The sequence below is a fragment of the Dasypus novemcinctus genome, chromosome 26 (genome assembly GCF_030445035.2).
Source record: "Dasypus novemcinctus isolate mDasNov1 chromosome 26, mDasNov1.1.hap2, whole genome shotgun sequence".
Taxonomy (NCBI): domain Eukaryota; kingdom Metazoa; phylum Chordata; class Mammalia; order Cingulata; family Dasypodidae; genus Dasypus; species Dasypus novemcinctus.
The window spans coordinates 57293204-57301824 of NC_080698.1; the positions used below are offsets into that span (position 1 = coordinate 57293204).

The 8621-nt window shown below is 40.0% G+C and overlaps 1 long non-coding RNA gene across 1 annotated transcript; it reads left to right on the forward strand.

Annotated features, from left to right (window-relative positions):
• Positions 1-915: 915 nt before the first annotated feature.
• Positions 916-4979, forward strand: LOC139437624 (uncharacterized). The gene is made up of 2 exons (XR_011647494.1): positions 916-1226; positions 4631-4979. It is a non-coding gene; the product is annotated as an uncharacterized lncRNA (long non-coding RNA).
• Positions 4980-8621: the final 3642 nt, after the last annotated feature.

Here is an 8621-nt window from a genome sequence, read left to right on the forward strand (position 1 = left end):
ATCCTGTGTTAACTTTTTTGGGGGGGAGGTACCAGGAATTGAACCCAGGACCTTGTCCACATGAAGCAGGTGCTCAGACACTGAGATACACCAGCTCCCCTCTTGTTATCTTCTTAGTCTTCAAGATCTGCAGTAACGCTCCCTTTTCCATTCCTGGTATTGGTAATTTGTGTTTCTCTTTCTAGTTCTAGCTCTCTCTGTCAGTCAGTCTTGCTAGGGATTTATCAACTTTACTTAGATCACTGACTTTAAACTTTTCTTCTTTTCTGACATGTGGATTTAAATCTACAACTTTCCCTCCAAGGTCTGCTTTACTAGCATCTTATCAATTTTGAGATATTATTCTTTCATTATCATTCAGTAAACAGCATTTTCTAACTTCTCTTGTGATTTTTTTTTTTTTTTTTTGAAGTCCCGGGGCTGGGTATTGAACCCAGGACCTTGCACAGGGGAAGCCAGCACTCAAGCACTGAGCCACATCAGCATCCCTGAGTGGGTTTTTTTTTTTTTTTTTTTTTTTTTTTGCTGTTTTATTTTTTTGTCTGTTTTAGGAGGCACCAGGAACTGAACCTGGGAACTTTCATATGGGAAGCAGGCTCTCAACCACTTGAGCCATATCCACTCTCTAATTTCTTAAACCCATACATTATTTAAAAGTATGTTGTTCAACTTCCAAACATTTGGGGATTTTTCTGGTTATCTTTTTTTAAATTTCTGAGTAGATTCTGGTGTGGTAAATGTGCGTGCTTTATTTGATTTCACATCTTTGAACTCTTATTAAGAAGTGTTTTAAACTATGATCTATTCATTTATTTATTTTTTTATTCTCCCCCACCCCCTCCCCCCCCAGTTGTCTGTTCTCTGTGTCCATTTGCTGTGTGTCCTTGTTGGGTTTTTTTTTGTCCGCTTCTGTTGTTGTCAGCAGCACCGGGAATCTGTGTTTCTTTTTGTTGCATCATCTTGTTGTGTCAGCTCTCCGTGTGTGCAGCACCATTCCTGAGCAGGCTGCACTTTCTTTCGTGCTGGGTGGCTCTCCTTACGGGGCGCACTCCTTGCACATGGGGCTCCCCTACGTGGGGGACACCCCTGCGTGGCAGGGCATGCCTTGCGCGCGGGCCAGCTCCACACGGATCAAGGAGGCCTGGGGTTTGAACCGCGGACCTCCCATGTGGTAGGCGGAGGCCCTAACCACTGGGCCAAGTCCGCTTCCCCTATGATCTATTTTGGTGAGTGAAAATGTATATTCTGCAATTGTTGGGGATGATAGTCATAGAATGCCTATTAGGTCAAATTGGTAGTCAGTGAGTTTCAAATCTAATATTTCCTTACTCTTTTTTTTTTTTGTCTACCTGTTCATCAGTTCTTATGAGAGGAATGATATTGTGTGGATTTGACTATTTCTTCTTTTAGTTTTGTTGATTTCTGTTTCATGAATTTTGTAGCTATTTGGGGGTGCATATACTTTAGGATAGCTATAAACTCCTGATGAATTAAACCTTTTATCATTTTGAAAAGCACCTCTCTATTCTGGGGAATATTAATATAGCCACATTGCTGTATTAATATAGCTGTGATAGTTACCCAGCCATATCAGTTTTCTTGCAACTATAGTATTCTCTTTTCCATTTGTTTACTTTTAACCTATTTATATCCTTATATTAAAAAGGGTCTTTTGTAAACATTATAGAGTTAAGACTTTTTTTCTGTTTGGTCTCATAATACCTTTAATTGGAGTGTTTATTCCATTTCCATCTTTAATTATTCATATGGCTGGGGCTAATTCTACCATCTTGCCATTTGTGTTTCATTTGTCCCTTCAGATCTTTGGTCTTTTATTCCTCTTTTCCAGACTTCTTCTGAAATATTCAAGTATTTTCTAGTATTCCATTTTCTCTCTTTCATTGAATTTTTAGTTAGTTGTAAGTCTTCCTTTTATATTTCAGTGGTTGCTTCAGGAGTTCTGCATCCTTAAGTTATCATAGTCTATCTTGAAATGAAAAAATACAATTTCATGTACAGTGTTAGAAATGTACAATGGTGTAGTTTCTTTTATCCACTCCTTCCACCCTTTGTGCTGCTATCATGGATTTTACTCCTATGTAGATATAATCTTACCATACACTTCTATCACTTGGCTTTATATTTACCTCCCTGTTTATGTTTCTAGTTCCTCATTCCTTCTTGAAGATCTGGACTTTCAACCAGGATCTCCTTTCTTCAAACCGGAAAACTTACTCAGTGTTTCTTGTGATGCAGACCTGCTAGCAACAAATTGTTCCAGCTTTTCTTTTTCTAAAAATGTGTCATTTTCATTTTTCAAAAGATATTTCACTGATTACAGAAATCTGGATTGACTTTTAAAAAAAAAAAAAAAACTTAAAAGATGTCATTTCCTGGTGTTCTGGCCTCCATTATTGTTGATGAAAAGTCAGCCATCATTCTTTCATTTTTTCCCCGAAGGTAATGCGTTTATTTTTACGTCTAATTTTAAGCTTTCTTTCTGTCTTTCTTATCAGGTTGATGATAATGTATCATCTAAGTATGCCTACGTCTTCTTTGCATTTATCTTTCTTGAGGTCTACTGGACCTTTGGAATCTATGGATTGATGTCTCTCTTCAATTTTGGAAAATATTTGTCCATTATCTCTTTAAATAATTCTTTTGACCCTTTCTTTCTTCTTTTCCTGGATCTTCAGTTGCGCACATAGTATATGATTTTATATTGTTTCACTCTTTTTTTTCTTTCTTTTTTAAAAAATTCTTTTTCTTCTTTGTGCTTCACCTGATTAATATCTATAATCTGTTTTTGTATTTCCTTATCCTTTTTTTTTAAAGATTTATTTTGTTTATTTCTCTCCCCTTTCCCTCCCCCCCACCCCCCATTGCCTGCTCTCTGTGTCCATTCGCTGTGTGTTCTTCTGTTTCCACTTGCGTTATCTGGCGGCACTGGAAATCTGTGTCTCTTTTTTGTTGTGTCATCTTGCTGCGTCAGCTCTCTGTGTGTATGGCGTCACTCCTGGGTGGGCTGCACTTTTTTCCTGTGGGGCGGCTCTCCTTGTGGGGCGCACTCCTTGCGCATGGGGCACCCCTATGCGCGGATGCCCCTGTGGAGCAGGGCACTCCTTGCACACAGCAGCAGTGCTCATGGGCCAGCTTACCACACGGGTCAGGAGGCTCTGGGTATAGAACCCTGGGCAGATACTCTATCAATTGAACCACATCTGCTTCCCTCCTTATCCTTTCATCTGCAGTGTCTGGTCTGCTATTAAGCATTGCTGACAAGTTCTTCATTTCAGATATATTTTTCAGTTTTGGAACTTCTTATTGATTCCTTTTTCTAAAGTTTCCATTTCACTGTTAAAATTCCCATTTGTTCACTTATTTGTCACCTTTTTCCACTAAATTCTTTGGCATATCTGTAACAGTTATTTTAACATCCTTGTCTGCTAATTCCAACATCTGGTTCATCTGTGAGTCTGCTTCCTTTGACTTTTTTTTTTTACTCTTTTAATTATGGGTCGCATTTCTCTCCTTCTTCACATGCCTAATAAATTTTTTGTGTGCTACACACTGTGTGAACCCTACAGTGATTGTGGATTTTGTTAGCTTCCTCCAATGAGTGTTGAGTGCTTAGTCCTATGGCATGATTCTTACTTTTAATGGACGGTCTTTTGGGGATTTTAATTGACTGCCAGAGATTCACCAAGGCCTCTGGCTCGGCTGACTGAAATTCCGACATGGTGGGACCTCTGCCACCCCTGTTCGGCCCTCCGTCCCCCAGCAGCTGCTCTCTACTATGGCACATGGCTCTTTGCCCTGAACGTGCTGTTTAGACTTTGGCAAGGACCTGAAAGTCACACTTATGTAGCATTAAGGGATTTTTTTCTACTCTTCTCTCACATCTGGTATACTGACTATTGGGGAATAAACCACACTCCCCATGAAAGACATGTTCAGATCTTAATCTGCATTCCTGTGGGTGCGCTCATTTGTAATTATGACCTTTGAAGGTGTTATTAGTTAGGGTATGGACTCATTTTCGAATAGGATTTTTGAAGATCCTATTTAGATGAGGACAAATTGAACCAGAGAGGCCCTTAATCCATATGGCTAAAGTCCTTATAAGGAGACACAGACAACTGAGTAGGAGAAGTGGAATCTAAAAGGACAAGTCATGGGGGGAAGGCAGGGGTGCAAGGCAAGAAACCCCAAGGACTGCAGCAACCAGCACTAGGATGCTGTAGACTCCGGGAGAAAGCATGGTGGTGCGGACTTTGATTTTGGACTTCCAGCCTCACAAGCCTTGAGACAACAAAGCCCTGTTACTTTAGCCCATTGTGAGGTATTTGTCATGGCAGCCCTGGCACTAAGACACACAAACTGCAGCCACCGAAGCAGCCACAAATCTGCTTTTCTTCTTTTCTGCCCAAGACACTGCTGCTATCTGCTCAGCTCCATTTTCCTATACCATGGTTTGGAATGACCCCCAAGCAGAAAGCTGGGGCAAACATGGAGGTCCCCTACAGTGCTCCCCAAAGCTCAAGGATCATGGCTCTAAGCGATCCACTGTCCAATGCCTGAAAACCATTGCTTCAAATATTTTGACCTTTTTTTATATTTATTCTAGCAGGAGGGGAAGTTTATACTGGCTGCTGCATCATGATGACGACTGGAAGGAGGCTGACTACGTGGATATCTGTGTCAACTGTACAGCAGTTCAAGGTTCCCTAACACCATTTAATGGTTAACTTTATGTGTTAAATTGGCTAGGTTATGTTGACCAGTTGTTCAGTCAAACACTGGTCTAGTTGTTGCTCTGGAAGTATTTCATAGATTGGGTTAGTATCTACAATCATTTACCCTAAGTAAGGGAAATGACCCTGGCTAACGTGAGGAGACCTTGTCCAATCAGCCAGAGATCTCAAGAGCAGGAACTGCGAGTTCCAGCCATCAGAAGGATCCTGCCTCGAGACCACGCCTTCCACCCATTCCCGCGCGTCCAGTCTTGTTAGTCTCAAGAACTCAGCATCACTCTTACCACAACTTTCACCCTTGTCCTGTCCCACAGAATTTGGACTTGCCAGCCCCACAATCACATGAGCCACTTCCTTATAATAAAGCACTCTTTCTCCCCCAAACTCTGTGTGTGTGTGTGTGTGAGAGAGAGAGAGATTGACTCTTTCTCAGGTGAGCCCTGACAGATACAACATTGAAAATTAAACAGTGAAATTACTGCCCATCTCCTTCAGGGCCCGCCGTATTGTTGAGTTTATGTCCAGCTTCGTCTCCTTTTCTATCACCTGGTATCCTGCAGCCTGTCCTATTCTAGTTGACATGCTGTCCGCGCTCCCCTATTGCCTTCCCTCTGTGCCCTCACTAAGACACAGAAAGGACCAAATGGTCATTATTTGGTGAAAGAAAAATTGAACAGAAAGGCTTGAAAAATTCTCAAAAATACAAAGATTACATAATATAATTTTTTTAGGTATGTGGGGAGCCAGCACTCAACCACTGAGCTATTTTAGCTCCCCAGAGTTGTTTTTTTCACTTGTTTATTTGTTTTGTTTTCAGGAGGTACTGGGGATTGAACCCAGCACCTCATATGTGGGAAGCAGGCGCTCAATCACTTGAGCTACATCTGCTCCCAATAATATATATATTTTTAAAAACAGGACAACGGGACATGGGAATTTATTCTAGTAACGACCAAATACAAAATTAGAAATAACTGCTGGCTTGTATATTTTTAACAAGACAGAATACCCTCTTAATGTGTCTTGATGGAAAATGGCAATGACAATTCAAAACAGAACGATTTTAGATAAATGTTATTTTTCTTAGAGTGACATGGTATTCCCATTCCCCATCTCTATCTGAGGTTAAAAATAAAAATAAAAAGGCATGCTTCAGCTGGGCAGTCAGGAAGTTCCCTGGAATATTCTCGGCCCTTGTTGTAGCTGAGTAGGATTAGGATCCAAGGTTTATCACATAGATCTATAAAATGCATAGCAATATATAGACAATGAACAGCTTTAACAGCCCATTATATATTACAATACTGGACACACTATAGATGTTTTAAAATATTTTTGAATAAATTTATATAATTCAAATACTTAAAGAATTCATCACTACACAGCAGTCTGTCATTAAGACCATGGTTAGACTTTACCCTCGTTCCCTTTGCCAACTCAGAATTTTAGCAAGTTGCCAAGTTTCACTGTTTTGAAATTTTGTTTAACTTGGAAAATACTCTTGAATCTCTCCACGGCATTTTATCTTCACATCTGGCTTGGAGACCATCGACTTACTGAGTACACTCACGCTCGCTAATGTTTCCACAAGCTTCATTTTGGAAATTTGGTGCACTTTGGCTTTGAAACATGTGTATAGAAGATTTTTAACATAAGAAGCCCGGCACGTATTGTTATTTTTAAATAAATGTATGCAACTGTTAGATTTTGTGCATCTTGGGTTTTGTTTTCCCACAGCTGACTGGGTGCCTTCCCAGTCAGGAAACGAGGTCAGCAAAACAGCTGCACTAGCGAAAAAGGAACAAGTGGCCATAGAGAGAACCAATAAAACGAAGTCTGTTACCGTATTAAAGTGATGTTGCGGAAAAAGCAACCCGAGAAATTTCTCTGGGGCCAGATAATGTCTGGAGATATCTGACAGAGTCAACATTTTCACTGGTTACCTACAACAAAGATATAAAATGCTAAAGCATGAAACCTCTAGAACAGGGGCTCTTAACCTTTTTTTTGTTTCCTGGACCTCTTTGCCAGTCAGGTGAAAACCATGGCACCTTTACTAAGTCCACACTATAGTCTATATTATTTAATAAATATATCACACCCACACCAACACATCCCCCCAAGAATAATAGTTTTTTAAAAATTTCAGCTCAAGCTCATCCACCTCTTGTTAATCCCTGTTCTAGAAGATACCTCTAAAAGTTTCAGAAAACTATTAATATATTGGCAACACTTCATAGTTGATACATTGACACTGTGTATCATTAAAAATGTAGCATTTACCTTAAACTAGACTTGTCCTAAGTCTAATGAATATTTAAGTAGTGGTGCTGAAGGAAATTTAACATTTTTCTCCCTGGAAAGCAATAAACTTTGTTCTGGCCTCAACTCTGCTTCTATCTCAAGTTATGTGACCACATAAATTATTAAGAAAATCTTGGCCTCTGTTTTCCATTTGGAACTAAATGACTCCTCAGAATTTTATTATTTTATCCTGCTGCTTTGTTTTCCTTTTAGTCCCATCCTGGCAGTCTGTGATCCTTTGGGGACTTTATATATTTGTTTCAGAAACATACATTCTTTTAGTTAAGTGCCAAGGATTGCAATGAAAGAATGGTAGGAAACATTTTTCCCATGTCAAGGCTAAGGTCTATTAGAGCTTAGAAAATAGCCAGCAAATGCCTAACTCCATGACTTGTTTATCCTCTCATTGTCAAGCTGAACCTTTTAGATTTCGTTTTCAGTCAGAAGCTCTGAGATTAGCCACATGATGAATTAATTCCTAAATGTCCCTCCATGGGCTGTTAATATCATGGCATTTACTATAACGAACATAGAGATACACATTAAAGAACTAACTACATCTTTGTTAAAATGCTAAATCCTCAAAAGAATTTGCTACAACCTATAGACACACTTCTTTTCACTTATGCAATTAATTCTATTTCCCTGTGGCTCTCCCAATCTTTATGCACCAGTACACACAATTTGCGCAATTGTAATCAGATAACCAATATCACAAGCGCATGTGCCTATTTTCCCCTTATTTTGTTCACATTTCCCTTAGTACTATATAATATTCATTTTTAATGGCTAGCAAATATTTAATGGAAATTATATAATAATTTTATTGATTTATCTGTCTTAGACTAAAATAGGTGAATTAAGGTTTCCTATTATCAGTGTCTTTTTATTTCTCTTTACAGCTCCTTATTTTATGCTCAGTGAAAAATGTTCCTGGGAAGCGGAGTTGGCCCAGTGGTTAGGGCGTCCGTCTACCATATGGGAGGTCCGCGGTTCAAACCCCGGGCCTCCTTGACCCATGTGGAGCTGGCCCACGCGCAGTGCTGATGTGCACAAGGAGTGCTGTGCCACACAGGGGTGTCCCCCGCATAGGGGACCCCCACGCGCAAGGAGTGCACCCCATAAGGAGAGCCGCCCAGCATGAAAGAAAGTGCAGCCTGCCTAAGAATGGTGCCGCCCACACGGAGAGCTGACAAGATGACGCAACAAAAAGAAACACAGATTCCCGTGCCGCTGACAACAACAGAAGCAGACAAAGAAGAACACGCAGCAAATAGACACAGAGCAGACAATGGGGGGTGGGGAAGGGGAGAGAAATAAATTAAATACATAAATCTTTAAAAAAAAAGAAAAAAAAATGCTCCCATGTCATTTGATGCCTAGATATTTATAGCTGCAATATTTTCATGGTGATTTTCATCCTTTAGTAGCTTTTGTCTTGTTTAATACTTTCCAGCCTGAACATTACCTCATCTAATTAGGATGGTGATTCTGCCACACTTACACTGCGCTTTCACCCCTGGCCCATCCTTTGCCCATCCTTTCATTTTTTAGTTTTTCTAT